The 20925-nt window shown below is 41.9% G+C and overlaps 1 long non-coding RNA gene across 1 annotated transcript in view; it reads left to right on the plus strand.

Annotated features, from left to right (window-relative positions):
• The first annotated feature begins 7725 nt into the window (after positions 1-7725).
• The window catches only part of LOC140701997 (uncharacterized), a 46613-nt gene continuing 33413 nt past the window's right edge, over positions 7726-20925 (plus strand). Inside the window, exon 1 of the long non-coding RNA XR_013538407.1 lies at positions 7726-9881. This is a non-coding gene — a long non-coding RNA (uncharacterized LOC140701997). The remainder of the gene's footprint in view (positions 9882-20925) is intronic.

Genomic DNA, 20925 nt, shown 5'->3' on the forward strand with positions numbered 1-20925 from the left:
ATGCATTTTAGGTGATTTTACTCTGTTTTTCAAAGCAATACAACAAACAACGCAATAAAACAGCAAACAAACCACGTGCCAAGTAAAACAAACACATTGACAGATGTCTGCCAGACAAAAAAAGTCTGCAGGTTTTTAAGGTACCCTTTGAAGACTTTTTTGTCTGGCAAACATTTGTCAATGTTTATGTTTTACTTGACGCGTGGTTTGTTTGCTGTTTTATTGCGTTGTTTGCAGGGCTTTGTAGGTTTGAAGAAAGTGAGATTTTTTTAGATTAGGGAACCATCACCTATCTAGAATCATTACCCACTGGGTACCAAGGGCAGGACATCAAGGGCCAATGTCAAGACTTGGTATGGCTCATATGGACACAGGTGGTCCCCAAGAGAAACTGGTCCCAAAACAGTTTAGAGTGTGTACCTGTGCAGGCAATCCAAATACAATTCAAACAACATTATTGATGAATTTGGAGTCCACATAAGGAACAGATCTGTATTACTAAACTCAATTGACCATGAGCCAGAAGAAGTGTGGATTGAAACCAGAGATATTATTAAGGAAGAATACAAAAAGAAAGCAGTAGAAAGAAAAGAGAAACCTAGATGAATGATTTTAAAATCATAAAGGGCAGACAAAAACAAAAGCAAAAGGTGACAGAAATAAGGTCAGAACTTTGAATGCAGTTTTTCAGTGACTGTCATGTAGAGAGACAGAGATCTGCTACAACAACCAGTACAAAAAAACAGAGGATGACAAAAAGAGAAAAGCAAGATGTCTCTTCCAGAAGATCCAAGAAATGAAAGGGATATTTAATCCTAGATTAAGAATGCTGAGAAACACACTATCCAACCAAGAGAAAATAAAGAGAAGATGGATACAGTATACTGTAGACCCACACAGAAGAGATAAAAGAATGACAGACTTCTACGAAGAGGAATCCTATGATGAAGAACCCGCAGTTCTAGAAAGCGAAGTGAAAGCTACTCTGAAAGCACTATGAAGAAATAAAGAAAAGAAATAAATAACCAGAGGTAGATGGGATACTGATAGAACTATTTCAAGCCACTGAGACCGAATCTGTCAACATCCTAACAAGACTATGCCAATAAATATGGAAAACAAAACAATGGCCCATAGACTGGAAATGCTCAATATATATTCCCATTCCCAAGAAAGGAGATGCCAAGGAGTGCAGTAACTACAGAGCCATTGCTTTAATTTCTCACGCAAGGAACTTGATGCTCAAGGTTTTGCGACAATGGCTTTTACTTTATATGGAGTGAGGAGTGCCTGATGTTCAAGCTGGGGTTTATAAAGGAAGAGGCATTCAAGATCACACTGTTGGCTATTGGAGCGCACCAAAGAGTTTTAGAAGATCAGTCTATGCTAGACATGGGATGTTCATATTCATATCCCTGGGGATAAAAATATGAATATATGCACTGTAGCTGCCTGGGGAAACCAGACCTTACCCCAGAACCAGCAGGTCCAGTTACTGCTCACTGCAGAACATGTGCGGCCGACATCGTTCTCATTGTGCCAGTCTGGGAAGCAGCCAAGCCAGCACTTCCCCCTGTGGTGCAGATATTCGTATTTGTGTCCCCAAAGATATGAATACAAATATCTGATGTCTAGAGTCTATGCTTTATAGCCTTTGAGTGACCTTGTCTGTTCAATCCATGTGCAGAATGTATCGAGTGGAAAGCTGGACTAGATTCAGATGGAGTGAAAATCGGTGGGGGAAAACATCAATAATTTAAGATATGGAGATGACACCATCTTACGGGCAGAAAGCAGCGATGATTTGAAACAACTTTTAGAGAAAGTTAAAGAAGGAACTGACAAAGCAGTTGAACATCAAGAAGACCAAAATCCCTGTTAAAGTTGTTTAGAAGAACTACACAACTTTAACAGGGAGCTACTATCAAAAATGGCATCTGCTCCTTCTGATCATACATGGTTTCCACCTCCTAGCTTCTCTTTCCTATCATGCTTTAGTGACTATTATAGGCTTGCATAAGTTGTGAGGTTCAGAAGTCCATATCTATAAGATCGGCATCCAAAAATATATTTCCTTTCTATGCATAGGTTGTCCCTAGGGCCATGAATGTTTTTTTTTAAAGGATGAGATCCATTCCATTCCTATCTTTACTTATTCCCCCCCCCAAGAAGCAAACATTTGTGCATTTTTAATATTGTGTGCCTAGCCTGGGTGCCTTACCCCACTGACCAAAATATGTTTAATTAGCATGTTTGAACCGTGTTTATTTCACCATATACATATGGTTTATTTCACCATACATATATACTGTATATTTATATATGAAATGGGCACATCTTTTCCAGACATTTGTCACTGTGGGAATTTCCTAATACAGTGGTGCCTCGCAAGACGAATTTAATTCGTTCCGCGGTTAATGTCGTCTTGCGAAAAATTTGTCTTGCGAAATGCGTTTTCCCATAGGAATGCATTGAAATCTAATTAATGCATTCCTATGGGCAAAAAAAGTCAGAACAAAGTCAAATTTGGTTTACAAAGGATGTATTATGTGCTCTTTAAAGCCATACATATTGTGCAGAGGATTTTAAAAATTTCAATCAAAAAACTTTAACTTTTTAAACATCATAGAAAAACATTTAAAAATCAGCAAACATGAGGCAGGAACAAAAAACGGAAAACATTCTTCTTGCGAAGCATGGCCATAGGAACATTTGTCTTATGAGTCATCATCCCCATTGCCAAAACCATTTGTCTTGCGAGTTTTTTGTCCTGTGAGGCATTTGTCTTGCGAGGCACCACTGTACAGAGTCCACCTTGCACATCGTCCATTCAAAGGCCAAGTGAAGCCTGCCAAGCTTCTGAGTAAAACTGAATTCCTCACAGATTCCTATTCACAGCTACCAATTAAGCTGAACCTTGTCCAGCAATTTATGCAATGGCCCACCAAAGGCTTAATTAATTTTGTCTGGTTGCCTGTATGCAGCACGATCAACTCTGACGGCCTGTGAGACTTGTCATGCATCTGACAGGCTGCAATTCATGACAGTTTGATCAGCATATAATAAGCCCAGTGAGCCATAGATAGTAATCTTTGTAGATATACCTCAAAGGATTCTGTTTGAACAAACTCCTCCATGGCGACCTTCAGCCTGGCTTCTTTATATGTAAATAGAAGTGGGTACAGTGATGCCTCGCAAGATGAAATTAATTCGTTCTGCGGCTCGTGTCGTATTGTGAAAATTTCATCTTGCGAAGCGTGGCACTAACTGTTGTGTGATTTAAAACACACAAAAAAAGGGAAAACAATTCATCTTGTGAAAAATTCACCTTAGAAAAATTCATCTTGCGAGTCACCAAAAAAAATCACAAAATGCTTTCATCTTGCGAGTTTTTCATTGCGCGAGGCGTTTTGTCATGTGAGGCATCACTGTACTTAGAACGGTTGTGCGATTACACTAAGGTATAATATATCTCATTCATCTTTTGGGCATAGGACATTTTAGAGTAGAGCTATATTAATTCCCAGCCAGCATCACTGACCCTCAGGTGTTGGTATGAGTATGTTCTACACTTGTGTTCCCTTCCCTTCTTTCGCTGTGCAGAGAGCTGTATATAGTTGGGGGAGGGGACTGTTTGTTGATTTTTGAAGCTGTTCCTCCCAAGAGGGTGTAATCTCTGATTACATTCTGAACACGTACCAAGGGCCTATGCTATGGAATGATGCCCTAGCTCTCTGCGTGCTGATTGGGGATGGTGTACATTGCATTCTCCATGGCAACAGATAACGTTGCTAAGAGACAGATGAGGAACAAAAAGACTGGGAGGGATGCCCAGCAGCCTTCCTATCCTTCCTCTTCCTCCTCCTCCTCCTCATCTTCCACTTCCTCTCCCAAATGCCTTTGGAACAACAATGTTCCCTAAATATGGCAAGTTGAATTGCAACCATTCCACTCTCTAACACAGGAAGGAGCAGAGGAGAGGTGGGATCAGTTATACAGTAGCTAACCAATAAAATGATAAGGCCAGTATACTATTCAGCAAACATGGAATAAACAGGTAATCATGTAAGTGTCCCTTTGCTCCTTCAGGTTCCCCATCACACGTCTGGTCTTGGACTACAGTGGACCCTCGACTTACAGACGGCTCGACTTACAGACTTTTGAAGTTACAGAGTTCTCTGGCTGCAAAATTTAGGTTCGACTTGCAGCTGGAGAATTGACTTACAGACCAGGAAAAAAAATGGAACAAAAATGGATCAAAAATGGCCGGTTACGGGATTAGTCAGTTTTCAATGCATTGTAGGTCAATGGAGATGCGACCTACAGACTTTTCGACCTGCAGCCACCGTTCCAATACGGATTAATTCCGTAAGTAGAGGGTCCACTGTAGTTGCAACACAGATTACAGGATAGGGAGCCTGAAAGAGTGATGGGAACACGTACCCCATTGCCTGTTGTCTCCACCCAGGAAACCGCCCTGTCTGAAACTCTGGAGATCCAGAATCCATAATGTTGAGTCAGTTAAGTTTCCTCTTTTTCTTTCTTTCTTTCTTTCTTTCTTTCTTTCTTTCTTTCTTTCTTTCTTTCTTTCTTTCTTTCTTTCTTTCTTTCTTTCTTTCTTTCTTTCTTTCTTTCTTTTGCATGGAAGCAGAACTTAGAAAAGTTCCCTTTTTAATGGACATCAACGCCCAGCCTAGTTAGTAGACATTCTGGAACTCTGGCCTTATCAGCATCCAATGATGCAAAGTCCTTTCTGTGACAAGACAGGACGCAATCTGCCATGTACCTGGATTGTGAGGGCAAATACTGGGACAGAAAGGGCATGTGGGTTTGACACAGGATCTGTCTCCCATGTGAGGATTGTTATTACTTACCCTTAACCTGAAGCTTCGTGGCGCAGTGGTTAAAACACTGTACTGCAGCCAAAACTGTGCTCATGACCTGGGGTTCAATCCCAGGTAGCCAGCTCAAGGTTGACTCAGCCTTCTATCCTTCCGAGGTCGGTAAAATGAGTACCCAGCTTGTTGGGGGGGGGGGCAATGTGTAGCCTGCATAATTAACTTGTAAACCGCCCAGAGAGCGCTTGAAGCACTATGGGGCTTTTTAACCTATTGCTTTTTAACCTATTAAATCAGGCAACTGTATGTTGGCAGCTTCAGTCTACTGTCCAGTGCATAGAAATGTCATTGTCTATGATGGGCTATAAATGGTCAATGAAACACTTGAACCTCTTCTGGAAATATTATTACGAGACCCAACAATGCCATCCAGAACTTTGGGAGTTCGTACATCAGTTCATCCTCCAATGTGGCAGATGTTATTATGTGCCAGCAATGATCTAATGAATTTTATATGGGAAAAATAGAATAAATAGACACAAATCTGACATTAAAAAAAAACAGCAATACACACAAAAAAAGGAACTATTTCCCTGGACTAGTGAACTAGAGTGAGTGAACTAGACAAAGTGTTCAGAGGAAGTGTTCAGTTTATTGATAACCTGAATAGACTCACTTATTAAGCCACTTCAGGATATATGAAATTCCAACCAGAAGGAGTCAGACCAAATAGGATCGCTTGCTCCGATATGCCATTTGGATGCAAGGATAGCACTAGGTGGCATATTGCACCTCCGTCTGACCCCAAGTAATCCTACTTAACACTCACCAGCCCACTCCAAAAGAGTCCATCTAATGGCATCCTTACCGATGGCTTTAGGATTAAGCATTACTGTATGTAATTACTGTATGTATTGCAGGAAGATTAAAGTTACAGTCCCATCTTGTATTGTGTGGATACTGATTGCAATTCACCCTTGCTTGTATAAGGCCAAGGCTTGCTTTGTGGACAAATTGGAGGTTTCACTGCAATTATCTTGCCTAAATAGGGCAATTAGAGCATGGTTTTCTAGCATAGCAAGTCATGAAAGTAGGTGATCATGAGCAGGTTGCCACTGTTATGAGGCCATAGCTCCTGTGCTCTTTGTAGGCAAGAAGAAGGGATGACAGGTAGCAGTGAGGAAACTGGCTAATGAGGGCCAGATGCAAGTTGAAACCATGACAGAAATACAAGGAGATGGAGATAGACGACGTTATTGATCTGGAAAGGCCAACTTCATGGGGAAGATATTGAACCAATGTCAATGAAAGAATCTATGGAGAGAAACAGATGAAGCAAAAAAAAATAAGACCTGGACTTTAACAAAATTATCACATGGTAAAAACGCCGTAGGTTGTAAATGGATTTTTAAAGAAAAAAAATTAATAGAGAAGTTGAAAGATACAAAGCAAGTCTGGTAGCTAAACTTTTCTCACCAAAAAATGGCAAAAATTATGATGAAGTATTTGCTCCAGTTGTAGGATACAGAACAAGAGATGGGATATTCATATTGGTAGACGAATATGAATATCCCAGACCCAGGTACCTGGGATCCCCAGTCCCACCTTCCTGAATCGACCTGTCCACCTATGGCTCACCACGCAGTGCATGTGGCCGGCATCCTGCCCGTTACACCGATGCCAAATGAAGCCCAGCTGGTGCCTCTCTGCTCTTCTGGTCACTCCAGCCAGGGGGTGGGATGATAAGTCCCCCTGCTCAGCTGCTGAGTGGCCAGAAGAGCAGAAAGGCAGAGTGGCCTCATCTGAGCTTTGTCCAGCGTTGGTGCGATGGGCAGGATGCCAGCATCGCATGCTGTGTGGCAACCTGTAAGCGGATGGGGCAGTTTGGGGAGGCAGGACTGAAGATCATTTCATTTCATTTCATTTATTTTATTTATATCCCGCCTATCTAGTCGATTAAGACCACTCTAGGCGGCTTACAACAATAATATGACAATATAAATAAAAACAATTTTAAAATAAGGGGAGAACTTTAGACAAATGGGACAGACACTAGAAAAGGTAAGAAAGGGGAAAGTCAGGGACGGGCTGAAGGGAAGGCCTGCTGAAACATCAGTGTTTTTAGTTGGTTTTTAAAAATACCCAGCGAGGGAGCCACGCGGATATCAGATCCCGAGGCCATTTGTATTCCTCCACAAATGCAAATGTCTCATCTCTATACAGCACTATAAGAATGCTTCTCAGTATCGCTGCATCAAAAAAAATGCAAGTAAAACATCCTGATGTGAAAACAGAATCTCTGCATGGAGAAATAGAAGAACTTTATATGCAACCACCACTAGGTGTTGTCAACCAGAAACGTCCAGAATTTGTTTGCACATTAAAGAAAGGACTCTATGTACTTAAAGAATCAGTGAGGGCATGGAATGAAACACTAAAGATGCTGATTCAGCAAGCGTTTCAACAAATTGATGGTGATCAATGTCTCTTCAGCAGCAGAAGAAATGGACATTTTGCATATATCCTTTCCTTTGTTGTTGATCTTTTAGTTCCTACACGTAATGAACAGGAATATAAAAAAAAAAATAGTAAGAAAACTTTAGAAATAGAAATTAAGGAACTGGGTCAGGTAAACTTTTATTTTGGTATAGAAATTGTAACAGATGTAGATGGTTCATATTTGTTAAAAACAAAAGATAATTAAATTATTTGATGCTTGAGGTCTTAAAGATGCAAGCAATGTTGCAATACTAATGCAAACTGGTTTTCTTAAAGGTAAAGGAGAAAGAAAAGATGCATCAGACGACAGTAAATGTAAAGTATTTACCAAATAATGCTAAGTATAGTGCTACAATTGGTAAGTTATGGTATCTTGCTACAGGCCAGATAACTACTGCTGTTGGCATTTTAAGTAGAAAAGTAAGTGCACCAACAAAAAGTCATTGGGAAGCAGTTAAGAGAGTAGCTAAAGGAACCATAAATTTTAAATTGTAAATACCAGTTAATGAAAATGCAAAGTTAATAGGTTATACTGATGCAGATTGGGTTGGAGATCAGTCAGGTTGTAAATCAATTACATGTTATTTGTTTATTTATGGTGATGCAGCAATTTCCTGGGTAAGTCATAAACAAGATATTATAGCCTTCTCCAGAATCTGAATTTATTACAGCAGCAGACACTTGTGGAGAACTGTTGTGGTGAAAGAAATGGGTGAGAGATTTTGGAATTGAAGAAAAATCACCCACCAAGCCGGAAGAGGACCATCCAAGCAGCATCAATTTGGTGCAAAGTGAAAAGATTAATATGAGGACAATATGAATATTGATGTCAGATGGTGATTAATACATGAACTGATAGAAAAAAGGTGTTAACTGCCAAGGTTTATTGTTCTACTGTTGAAATGACAGTGGACATTTTAACCTCTTTGGAATAAAATGAGAATTAGGGACACACTCTGTGTTGAGAAGGCGCGTTGGTATCGTACAAAACAGTAGGTACGCATATACATACATGTGTGTGTGTGTGTGTGTGTGTGTGTGTGTGTGTGTGTGTGTGTGTGTGTGTGTGTGAATCTCATATCTAGCCACTTAGAAGTAAACCCAATTGAACTCAATGATGCTTACTTCCGGGTAGATGTGTACAGATATGCATCACACTGGATCCATCCGCACTGTTGTTTGTTCAACGTTTATTGTTGTCATAATACTAGTACTGAGTCCTGGTGTCCACACAACACAAGACTGAAACTAGTATTAAAAGAACGAAGGTGGAATCTAGAACCTTGCTTTCTGGATTTTTAATTTTTTTTTTATTTTACATCACCATCAGGCAGCAGCACATGCTTTTTCCACTTTGCTCCAATTTGCTCCAGGGAAAGATCTGCTTCTGTGGACCCCAGTATTACACAGATGCTTGCTGGCCCATGTGTTTTGTGAGTGTGAGACATTTGATGATGTTTCTGCTGCTGGTCATTTTCCACCCCTCTGTGCTTTATTGATGCTCCTACTTAGTTTTCTTGGCATATCAACTGTTCTTGCTTTCTGTTTTTTAATCCCCCCCAGCGTTGTCACTTTAGTTGCATTGTGCAAAAGCAAAAACTTTTTTTTTTAAAAAAAAGACAAAACCAGAAGCAGGTAAAAAGAAAGGAGGGAGGGATAGAGGGAGAAAGAAAGGAAGGAGAGAGTGGAGTAGGAAGGAAGAGAGTGAAGATGCAAGCCGTTCCTGCATTCCACTTTTTAAAAATGTCATCAGTTTTGCACAAGAGCACAAAAGTGAACACTTACAGCAAAAAAAAAAATTAAATGGAAAAAATTAGGAGACAGGTGAGAATGGTGAATGGATAAAGCAAGGAGGAAAGAGAGAATGAAGGAGGCAAAAATAAGGCAGAAGAGACTATTGGCTGTTCCTGTGTTCTGCTTTTCCCTTTTTTAAAAAAAGAACTTATTTTTGCACCAGAGATGGGCTGGAAAAGGATTGCTGGTCAGCTTTGATCAGAAGGCTGATCACCTTTGGAGAGAGAGCATTAAACTGCAGTTTACAATGATCTATGCTGATTTGAAGCATATGACATTTCATTATCCTGCTCTGTTCTTCTCTAGCTACTTCTCAGAACTGGCAGGGTGGAAAAAGGTTCACCGTCTTCTCTCTCTCTCTTTCTTTGCCTTCTCCCTTTTCCTCCCTTCTTCTCTCTTCTCCCTCCTTCCCCTTTTCTCTCTTCCTTTCTCCCTCCTCCCTTCTTTCCCTTGGTCCCATGATGCTTTGCACCTCAGTACTCAGATGCCTTGTGAAAAGAGTGCCAGTTTTACTGCCCATTCTTCTGATGGTGGCAGAAAGGAGGGGAAGAACTTGGCACCATTTGGAGACAAAGCATGCCACGGATGTGAGAGTGTCCTCCTTAGCTTGCATTCCCTTGCTGAGATTTTAGGCGACTTTCCTAATATCCAGGACCTTTTGTGGGTGAAGGGCACAAAATGGGCATCCAGAAATGTATGGGCAGGGGCTGACCTGAACAAAACGAGAGAAGCACGGACCTCAAAAAAAGGGTAAGTGTGTCCTTGTGCTGACTTCTTTCAGCCTATGTTGTTTTAAATAAACTAGTTGCTAGGAATAGTCAACACGTCCCTTTAGGGATTTTTGGCTCGGTTTTTTGGATGCTGCTGGACAGCTCCTTACTAAAGCAGCCACAGAAATCTGGGGCGGGGAGGGGGAACGATAGCTGACAGTAGATACAGTTGGAAGGATGAGCTGTGAGATGGGGAGGGGGGAGAGAACAAAGCTGGCACAGGTTGGAGAATTGCCAAGAGACTTGGCAGAGATGCCCTGCAAGGCTGGGTTAGTGTGGACATGACCGGGTGTGCTTGGACATTGAAATGGCAACACGTGGAAAGGTGGAGGAAGGGGAAAGGTGGAATTCTGAAGTGCTCCACTGGACCCTTGTTTTCTCCACTTGATGTATTTTGTAGATGGCCTTTTTTAAAAAAATATTAAAGTTAGCAAAACATTATATCTTCTTCACTCAGTGTCCTGTTCATTTGTTTTTGTTGTTGTTTTTGTTTAAATCAGTCGGGCAAGAGGCTGGATTTGGCTCATGCGGCAGCTCACACACTGATCGAATTGAATCCTGGCCAAGGAAATGGTGTGGGCTGATTGTCTCCTTTGAGAAAGGGGGAGTGATGTGTGTCTGGGTGTGAGAGAAAGAGAGGATGAGAGGAATTGGCCATGAGCTGCCAAACCGCCTCTCTGTGCTGGCAACAAAAGGGACAAGGGGATCCGAGCAGGCCTTATACATTCGGACCCCTTGCGGTGATAGGGCTTCACCCCATCAGCTTGTTATGGGGCTTCGACTTCTTCACATTGAGCCTCTCAGGACAGGTAGGAAAAATTAAGGACCAAAGCATCATTTCTTAGTCCCACTGATCTCTTGACAGAGATCAACACCTTTGTAATCTAGTTTAGTATGGAATTAGAGTTGGTGTTTTGGAGAAGAGGGTGATGTGGGGGGCTGAAGTTGAATGGGCTGGGTCTTGCTTTTAAACAGGAAAGGTGGGTTTAAGCATGCTTTGGTCTGTTTTATATTTCACAGTCTTTTCTCACTCACCTGAGTTTGCTTGAGACAAAGTGTCCCTATGGAGCTTTTAAAGTCACTGCCGTGGTCCTTGTGCTGAACAATAACCGTCCTTAGATTTGCATCCGGTCCTTGGCCCCTGTGCCCTGTGACTCAGGGGCAAGATGGAACAGAATCGTCTTGCCTGATTTTGGACTAGCAATAAACATATTGCAAAGTTTATGCTACTGGGTGATGGGTTTGGTCCAAAGGGACAGCTGGGCAGTACCTGTCCCACACAGAGCCATTTTCCTCGGTGAGAACATGGTCTTATGCAGGACTTGTGGAACGGTAAAGAGACCCTTAGAAAGAGAATGAAGTCACAGCCTTGCCTTGTACTGAACTTCGCTGTTAGCAACAGCTTGCTGTGCGGCTGATTACATGTCGCTACCAGCTTGCTTGCTTGCTAATGTGAGAAATCCTGGGAGACAGTGAGGCTTTGAAATGAGCATCTTGCCCAGTTTCAGGAAGAGCAGCAGAGAGTGCATTCTGCTCGCCTTTGTCTTCCAAAGAGAGACCAAAATTCCTGCTTCGTGGCTCTCTCTGTTTTGTCCATAGCTTGTATTCCAAGACCTTCCATCCTTAATTTTTTTTTTTTTTTGGATTGGTTGCTTTGTGGGATTTTTTTGCCGTGAAAATATATACACTGGGGAAAAAAATTCCTGGGAGCAGCTGTGTTCGTTTATGGAAGCGGAAACATCGGAGAGTTTGGTGCCGACTTTAAGGCCAACAGAAGTCATATGGTATAAAACCTTTGTGAGCTGTAGTGGGTTATGTCAGAGGCATGGAGGGTTGCTTCAGTAGGCAATCACTATAAACAGATTTGTGTGAATGGAGCATTTAATCAACGGGGTGAGAGGGAACTGAAATGCAAACACTACCAATGGTCTTTACCATACGGGTGGACCTTTACTCACAGGAGTTGGATGATCACCTGAACATCCTTACTTCAATTATCTGATTGGGACATATTTTGGTAAAATACATAGGTGTCCCTATCTATGCCGGACTCAGGATGGAGCTGAACCTCTTGACGTAAGTAAGACACAACACATTCAGTTTGTGGAGGTGAGATTGTAATTCCTCCACTTCCAGATAATTCAAATATAGGAGTAATGAGTACTTGTAATATGCTTTACAATATGTAAAAATGTGTTGACATTTTGCCCTTCCAGAACTGGTGTGTAAGGCAAGTGACAGCTTTTTTTCAGTTTGTACCCTCTCTAATTTTTTTATATACGGAGATATAAAATGGCATGCAAAAATATGCACATGGGCAAGGTTCCCTCTAAGATGCATGACTCCACCCTCTCCGTGCAGTTTTCTTCCTTCTTTGGGCAGCCCCTTTGATTCTAGGGGTGACCGAATCCCACATGTGCGGGATGGTGGGGCAGAGTCATGGATGCGGGGGGGGGGGGGGAGAAGTATGCGCAAGAGAGGTGGAGCCCTGCCCAGCGGGCCTGAAAATTAAAGGGTATGTTGCATATGAGGAAAGGTGACTTCAAAAAAGCATATATTATGAAACTAGTGTAAATGTCTGTACCTTATGGACGAATGTGCATGAAATGGTCAATTTTAGTTACAGACAAAAAACAATGTGAATTGGCTGCAAAAAATAAGTAGAATGCTCTGGATATTGAACAGCAAGGATTTATCATTGAGTACATGTGAAACTGACTTCAACTAGATGTTTGCTAGGATCTCCCAGTCAGAAAGGCCAGTGGCTAACTAGGGGTTTTTGAGACTAGTAGTGTAAAAAATGAATGTTTTCAAGCCAAAGACAGAGGTATTTGTCCATGCTAGTAATGACATACAGTATAAGGAAAACAGAAATGTCCTATCAAGATCTTTCTGAATTTTGTTCCTGTCCTCCAAGGTATTGGCTATTCCACCCAACGTTGTGTCATATGCAAATTTGATAAGTATTCTCTGCACCCCCACATCGAAGTCATTAATAAAACTGTTGAAGAGCCCTGAGACCAGGACTGAGCAGTATCCCTCATCCCAGTCTGAGAAAGAGCCACTGATAAGCACTCTCTTAGTGCGATTCTGTAAACAACTGTGTATACACCTGACCCTTGTTCTATCTAGCCCACACCTAGTTTGTTTGCTAATCAGAATATCATGGAGCACTTTGTCAATGGCTTTGCTGAAGTCAAGATATATTACATCTACAGCATTCCTGCTGTCTACTAGGGAGGTCACAAGATTAAAAAAATTAGATAAGATTAGTCCAGCAGGATTTGTTCTTGACTACTCAAACTTCTCACATACCTCAAAAATACTATGTCATTGTAGGTGAGAAGCAATGTAATGGCAGATCAAAATAACAATGGCCAACCTGTAGACAAAATTTTGTGCAAACTAGTATCATCTTTGGTCCTCTGTTTTGCTGATACGCATCCTCTTCTTTGGTAACAGTGGAAGGTGAGGGATTGTGAATATTCTAGTCCAAAAAAGGAGCTTTTCCAAATTAATCTCGGCTTCTTCCTGGGATGTTATACTTCTCACAGGCTCTATAGATAGAAACGCTCGGCCTTGAAACTCCACAAAAGTGGTTTCCAACGTGACGATCCAGGGAGATAAGTTCTGAGTCTCAAAGATCAGACCTTAGCTTTCATTCCACCCCCCCCCCAAGCTGTATTTCAGATGGTCCTAGATCAAGGATTTTAGCATAGAAAGTGATATCATGATAATCAGAATAGATAGCAAGGGACGTTTATCAGCCTGTCCTACCTATATGGACAGCAGCTTGTGCAACCTTGTTATCCCAACTTCATCTCTGCCCCACTTCCTTCCATTTAGCTGATTCTTCTCCTGCACTTCTAGCAACCCAAGAGAACCTTCCATTTCCACCTGGCCAGGGGGACCTTAGAGAGGATTGAAGATCCTTTTATTAAAACTCAGTCAGTGGTTCAAACCAAAGTAGACTCATTGAATCGATCCCATGGGTCAACATGGGTCTGCTCTAGTTTGGATTAGAAAATAGATTTAAGCCTCTGGTAGCTAAGAACACTTCCACTTCCACTATTTAACCCTTCCCTATCTAGCACAGTGGTCCTGGCATTTCCTACTATGAAGGAAAGTTTCGGGGAGTGGGGAATGCTCTCTAAAGTAGAAAATAAGGGAGAGGTTACACTGGCCATTAGAAATATAGTTACATAAATTTAAGCATTCTTTAAATCAATGTATACATTTCCGGCCACACGATGCCAGGAGAAAATCAATTTATTTGGGCTGTAAAGTAAGTTTTTTTCCCCCCAACTGGCCAGTAGGGGCTTTTCAAAATACCTCACTTCTAAATCAATTCAATTCAATGAAGTTTTCTGGATGTGAATGCTGATGTCATTTTAATTTGTGCCTATGTGAATTTTGGGTGGCAGGAACACTCTTGCTTTTCCTTTGATTTAAATTTTTTTTCCTTACCATGTTTATCACTACATCATTGCATCACTATGTTCAGCATTACAACCATCTACCCCCATTCTCTACATTCCCTGGATGAAGAAGTCAACGAAAAGACCAGCTGGTGGAGAGCAGGAGCAGACCATCCACGGTGTTCTGGCATGCTTGCTCTGCACTCACTCTGCACCCACAGAGTGAGTGCGTCAGGACACGGAGGACGATTGGTGTGCCTGGAGCTTCACTAGGAGACACTCGATTTAACAATGCATCACTTATACCTTTTAAAAATATATATTAAATTAAAAGTGTGATCAGCAAAGAGAATGCATGCAATAAAAGTAATTTAAGTCAATGTAAATATGCCTACTGAGTTATATACCACATGATTTTACAGCTACTGGGAAAAAAATCAGAACTGGAATCGATGTAAACTGGCCATGTGATCAATCACTATGTAGAGCATGGCATCAATTGCCGTATTCTTTCTCCCCAATGTGCTGGGCTCTTGTGATTTTGAAATACAGGATAATATTCACAAATATTCTTCTTCATCTCTTCCTTGCTGCCAGACCTTCAGCCTATCACCTGCACGTACTGTATTGACATCATTGAAGACTTTATGGCAGGCTTTGCTTATGTTTAATCTCCGGTAGTGGGTCCCTAGATGTGGTTGGATAATGGGACTGTAGTCCAACTACATCAAAGTTAGCCAAGGTTGTTCTGTGGAGAGAAAAAAAATGAGAAATTCTGCTTACAAAAAGTTACCGTCAACATGCAAGTTTGCCTTGGTATAGGGAGGACCTCACCAGGCATTAATCGGTTTCTGTATTTGAATCTAGAGCAGCGACAGGCATTCGTGCAGGGGCACATCAATTCATAAGAAGGACCACTACTTTTTACAAAAATCAGCAGAGCACACGACTGCCCCCTTTCCTGCAGTATGGCACTAATGCATTTATTGGTTGAGTTAATCTTCCAACCTAGATCCATCAGAAATAAGAACAGACGGTTTTGCAGCTTATCTGGAAAAACATTTTGAGCACAAGTGTAAGGGATTATCTGTCTGCAAGAAATATTATCCACGTCTGTTGTCTACATCCTGGGTACAAATTACAGTGTAGCTGGGGGAAGAGAAAAACTGTCACAGTCTCAGCCACACTTTTTTGACACACACAACCTCATATTGCCCTGTGTAGACACAAATCTCCATATCTCCATAGACAGCTCGTGGTACTTAGTCTACTTGCCTTGTGACTAGACTTTAATAACAATCTGGTATGTATTTGTGATTTTTGATGCGGTTGCATGCGCCCAACCCCTGCCCGGCGGTGGGCCATGTTTGCTTGAAATATTTATTTACTTGAGACATATTTATTCTGTCCTTGAAGGCCAAGTCTTCCAAAGCAATTTAGGAAAGATAAAATAATTTTTATGAACTTTCATTTTTAATTTATATACACTTGTTTTAAAATTATTTTATGTGTCTATTCTCCAAGGTTAGAATGAAGAAGTGAAGACATTATGCCACCTGCCCATCCTTTTTGTGCAGTTTGAAGGGGAAATTATGGCAGAGACCAGAACTTCCGTTTGTTGTAGCAAGTATTTCCAACAGTGAAAAAAATGATAACTTGTTCTTCATTGTTGGATATGCTGGCTATTATAGATAAGAACTGTACTCCAACATCTGTACTCTGTCGGTCCATATATTTTCCAATTCCTGCCCACTAGTGAGATGAATGCCCACTTGAGAGTCCCCTGGACTGCAAGGAGAACAACCCTATCCATTCTGATGGAAATCAACCCTGAGTGCTCACTGGAAGGACAGATCCTGAAGCTGAGGCTCCAGTCCTTTGGCCATCTCATGAGAAGAGAAGACTCCCTGGAAAAGATCCTGATGTTGGGAAAGTGTGAAGGCAAGAGGAGAAGGGGACGACAGAGGACGAGATGGCTGGACAGTGTCACTGAAGCTACCAACATGAATATGACCCAACACCGAGTCGATAAATAGGTACCACCTCGGTGGGAAGGTAAACAGCATTCTGTGTCTAGTCACGCTGGCCATGTGACCACAGAGGATTGTCTGCGGACAAACGCTAGCTCTATGGGTTGGAAATGGAGATGAGTGACGCCGCCTAGAGTCGGACACGACTGGACAAATTGTCAAGGGGAACCTTTATAAATAAGTACACAATTCTTGGATGATTAAAAAAATAGCCATCCAAATAAGTCTAAAAATTTTTCAGCTCTAGGACTCTGAGATCAGATTATAGAGTAGTGATGGCTTTATAGATATGAAGAAACCATATTTGTGTTTCCCCATTTTTGCAGTGATTCCTTCTCTCTTTATATCCCCCACATGAAAGGCCTAATCTGGGGTCTGGGTGTACAAGTGTGTGCGGCTTCTGATTGTCTTTTCATGTAGACCCCATCATATTATGAGACCTTAAGCCACAACCCTTTTGAAAGCCACATCCCTTTTTGACGCACCTAAAAATATCACACAGTGCCGAAACTGTCTCCACCAATAATTTTAATAAACTTTGAAATATGGCAACTAAAAACAAATTGAAGCATTTCTAAATTTGAAGTGGAAATGATCGACAATTGTTTGCGTTCCGTACAACATAATTCAGAGATAAAGCAAAAGGAAAGATAATGTCTCCACTACTGCATATTGTACAATGATGTAACAAGTTTACCAGAAAAGCAGTATGTTTTCCAAATAAAAACATTATATTTTAATATTGCAAGCATCCATCTGGAATTCTGATGTTGCTCTCCTCTAAAATTATTCCTCATTAAGTTATAGCCATAACGTAATGTACCTTTACCAAGATGTTGGGAAAAGGAAATAACAACTCACTAATTATTCATAATCAGTTATTTCCAAGCTCTGCTTTTCTTCTTACAGCATACTTTAAAGTATAAGGTTGTTGGGAGAACTATATGATTTGGCATTTTTAAGGACAGTGGTCAGAACTGCCATCAAGGAATTCTCATTTCAGAATGTATACAGTACTTCCTTTTGGTTCTGTGTTCAATGATCAGAAGGGTTGATTCCCACAGAGTGGGAGAGAAAAATTCTGAGCCAAGAATATGGTTCAAGTACTAGACCTGAAGAGAATTTAGTGATACCACACAAACACACATAAAACACAGTTAAGAACTGTTGGATAGCTCAATGGTTTAGCCCAGTGGTTCTTAACCTTTGTTACTCGGATGCTTTTGAACTGCAACTCCCAGAAACCCCAGTCAGGACAGCTGGTGATGAAGGCTTCTGGGAGTTGCAGTCCAAAACTCCTGAGTAACCCAAGGTTAAGAACCAGTGGTTTAGCCATCTAGCTGTGGAGTCAGAGGTTGGGAGTTTGATTCCTTCACTGTGCCTCCTTGACGGGGCCAGACTCAATGATCTATACAGGTGGTGTCCCAGCTCAGCAGTTCTAAGTTGGTTGGTTGGTTGGTTGGTTGGTTGGTTGGTTGGTTGGTTGGTTGGTTGGTTGGTTGGTTGGTTGGTTGGTTGGTTGGTTGGTTGGTTGGTTGGTTGGTTGGTTGGTTGGTTGGTTGGTTGGTTGGTTGGTTGGTTGGTTGGTTGGTTGGTTGGTTGGTTGGTTGGTTGGTTGGTTGGTTGGTTGGTTGGTTGGTTGGTTGGTTGGTTGGTTGGTTGGTTGGTTGGTTGGTTGGTTGGTTGGTTGGTTGGTTGGTTGGTTGGTTGGTTGGTTGGTTGGTTGGTTGGGGAAAGGCCACCATCTGCAACTCTGGAAGGCCACTCTCAGAGTAGATTTGTTTCCATGCTGGCTGGGTATGATGGGAGTTATCACCCAAACTGTCTGGAAAGCACAGAATTAGGGAAGGCTGGAGTAGACAATAGTCAATTTAAGGGACAAATGGTCTGATCTGATGGAAAGCTTCTTAGCTAGATTTCTTGGTTCTTGTCTGTAGTGATAGATGATGCAACAAATTTATAGAAGCCAGCTGTTGCTGATCCAGAGAGGGGTTCTCAAGACACCCCAGGGTAGCATGTCGTAAAGGGTTAGAATGGAGCTCAGGCTGAACCACTGACAGTGCTTTGCAGGGTTGGTAGAGGTGACCATGCCCCCCCCATGTAAATGCTCAGGAAATGCACAGCAGAGAAAAACAAACGTGTTTCTAAGGGATGACCATATTTACAAAACAACTTTGTCAATTTGCCATGGCTTTTAGTCTTACCACCCCCCAGCCTAACTTTCAGGTTGCTGTGTCTTTAAATGGTTTGTAGTACAATGTTGGGAGGGGGAGGGGAGAATATTAATGAAGGGGGGGCTCTGCTGAGGTTCGAACAGGGTGAGTTGCAAATGCAATAGTTATTTCTGGTGCATTTATTTATTTATTTATTTATTTATTTATTTATTTATTTATTTATTTATTTATTTATTTATTTAAACAGGAGGTGCCTGGGAGGGGAAAGCCTGCTTGAAACTCACCTCACGTCAAGACTGAACAGCAGCAGGGCGGCAGGGAGGGAGGGTCAGAGGCCTAAGGGAGACTGAGCTCTTTTTTTAAATCCTAATGAAGTGAAATTTTAATGAGGAGATTAGCATTCTCTATGTGTTACGTGGCAGGGCAATTCTCTGGGCTCATAATTGCGTGTTGGTGTTTTAATAATAAGTAACGGCGTGTCAGCGTAGATGGCATATTCTAGGGGAGCAGATTCGAGCTAAGGCTGAACTACTGACAGCCCCTTGAAAAGTTGGTGAAGGCAACTTCCTATCCACCCATCCCATAATAGCCTGTTATATCCTGGATACCTGGACAGAGAGGACATCCGTGACAGGCTTCCCTTAGGCTGTTTCAGAAGCATTAGCAAAATATGACACATCCCCCTTGGGAGAAGGTTTTCACAGAAATGGACACCAAGAGCAGACACACAGGTCCTGGTAGGCTTCCAAATTATCTTTGTCAGCTCCTGACCTATTTGCTATTTACTACCACGGATGACCCACAATTCCTCAGCAATGAGCCCTTCCTAAGGGCCTCCGAACAGGACTAGAACAGGAGAAAAGGGTCAGGCCAAGACAGTTGGCTGCCTCAGGCAAACAGCAAGAGGGCACTTCCTTCTATCCCATGCATGAAACTTGACGAGACTGGTAACCCAACACGGTCAACAGGAGAACATTTCCCGTCACTCTTGCGGACAGCAAGACCCTCTTCGATACCTTTCTGCCCCCCTCCCAGCATCTGCCGGCTGGACTGACAAGGTCATGTGGACTAATGTTGGCTCAGGTATAATCTTCGTTTGAAAGCCACCTCAGCAATTGGATGTATGGGGTACAAACAATGGTGCTAAATCTCATCCCTAACAATGGCCCCCTCAGCACATTCCTTTATTTTATTATCTGGGCCCTCTAATATATATTCACATGACATATCTGGGCTGACAAGTCCTATGGCAAATGCTTTAGGTTTGTGGTGCCTAGTTGATGAACAGCCGTTCCCATGAGTAGAATAGCAGTTGTTTACTCATGGCTGGCAGCAAGAAGTTGTGAAGTGTGTGTGCATGCACACAGTTGGTCAAGAGGCAATGTGCTTTATGTAGAATTTAGATGGGAAAATGCTTTTGCTCAGTGATACACGTTTTGCAGAAAAGAAGTTCTAGGTTCAGTCCCTTTCTCTTCACAAAAAACATTGCTGATTTTTATCAGACATAGATATAACAAGGCTCTTGATGATTAGTATGCTGTCTCCCAGGTATGAGATCCAGGCCATTTACCAAGAATCATCAAATCCATTGACCACCACCTTCATTCTGATCCATGTTTGACCAAATAATACAGCCAGACAGAGCCTTCAGTATCTTGCAAGTAACTATGTGACTTTGGACAGGAAAGTTGAAGAACCCTGGGGCACAAGGTTCTTCATTTTTAAAAATCATTTGTTGTTGTTTAATAGTTAAGTCGTGTCCACCTCTTCATGACCCCATGGACCAGAGCACGCCAGGCCCTCCTGTCTTCCACTGCCTCCCAGAGTTGGGTCAAATTCATGTTGGTCGCTTCGGTGACCCTGTCCAACCATCTTGTCCTCTGCCGTCCCCTTCTCCTCTTGCCTTCACACTTTCCCAACATCAGGGTCTTTTCCAGGGAGTCTTCTCTTCTCATGAGATGACCCAATCATTACTGCTAGTCAAAGATTGAGGGCCAGGAAGAGAAACAAGAATACTGGAAGTGGTTGTGGAGGTGGTGTTGTCAGGAAAGATTTGACTTCTTTGTTCACCGTCTGTGTTTCAATGAAGAATGACTGCTAGCAAGTAACAGGTGGCACCTTACAGGGTCTGGGACATATTTGCTAGGGATCTTGTAAATCTGGTCAGAAGTGCTTTAAGTTGAATTCTGACTAAGGAGAGAGAAAGTCTTGCAAGGGACAAGGGGACACCAGTTACTGGGGACAGAAGGATCAATGATGCATCTAGGATGGCGATCTAAGAACCTTCCAGTGGAGAGGCAAAAACAACAAAGAAATAGCTCTCTGGAATGACTCTGTAGAAATGCACAGTGCATGGAAACACACGAGATAAGCTTCCACTCTTAATGGAGGCAAACATATTG

The sequence above is a fragment of the Pogona vitticeps genome, chromosome 9, assembly GCF_051106095.1.
Source record: "Pogona vitticeps strain Pit_001003342236 chromosome 9, PviZW2.1, whole genome shotgun sequence".
In the NCBI taxonomy this organism is placed as follows: domain Eukaryota; kingdom Metazoa; phylum Chordata; class Lepidosauria; order Squamata; family Agamidae; genus Pogona; species Pogona vitticeps.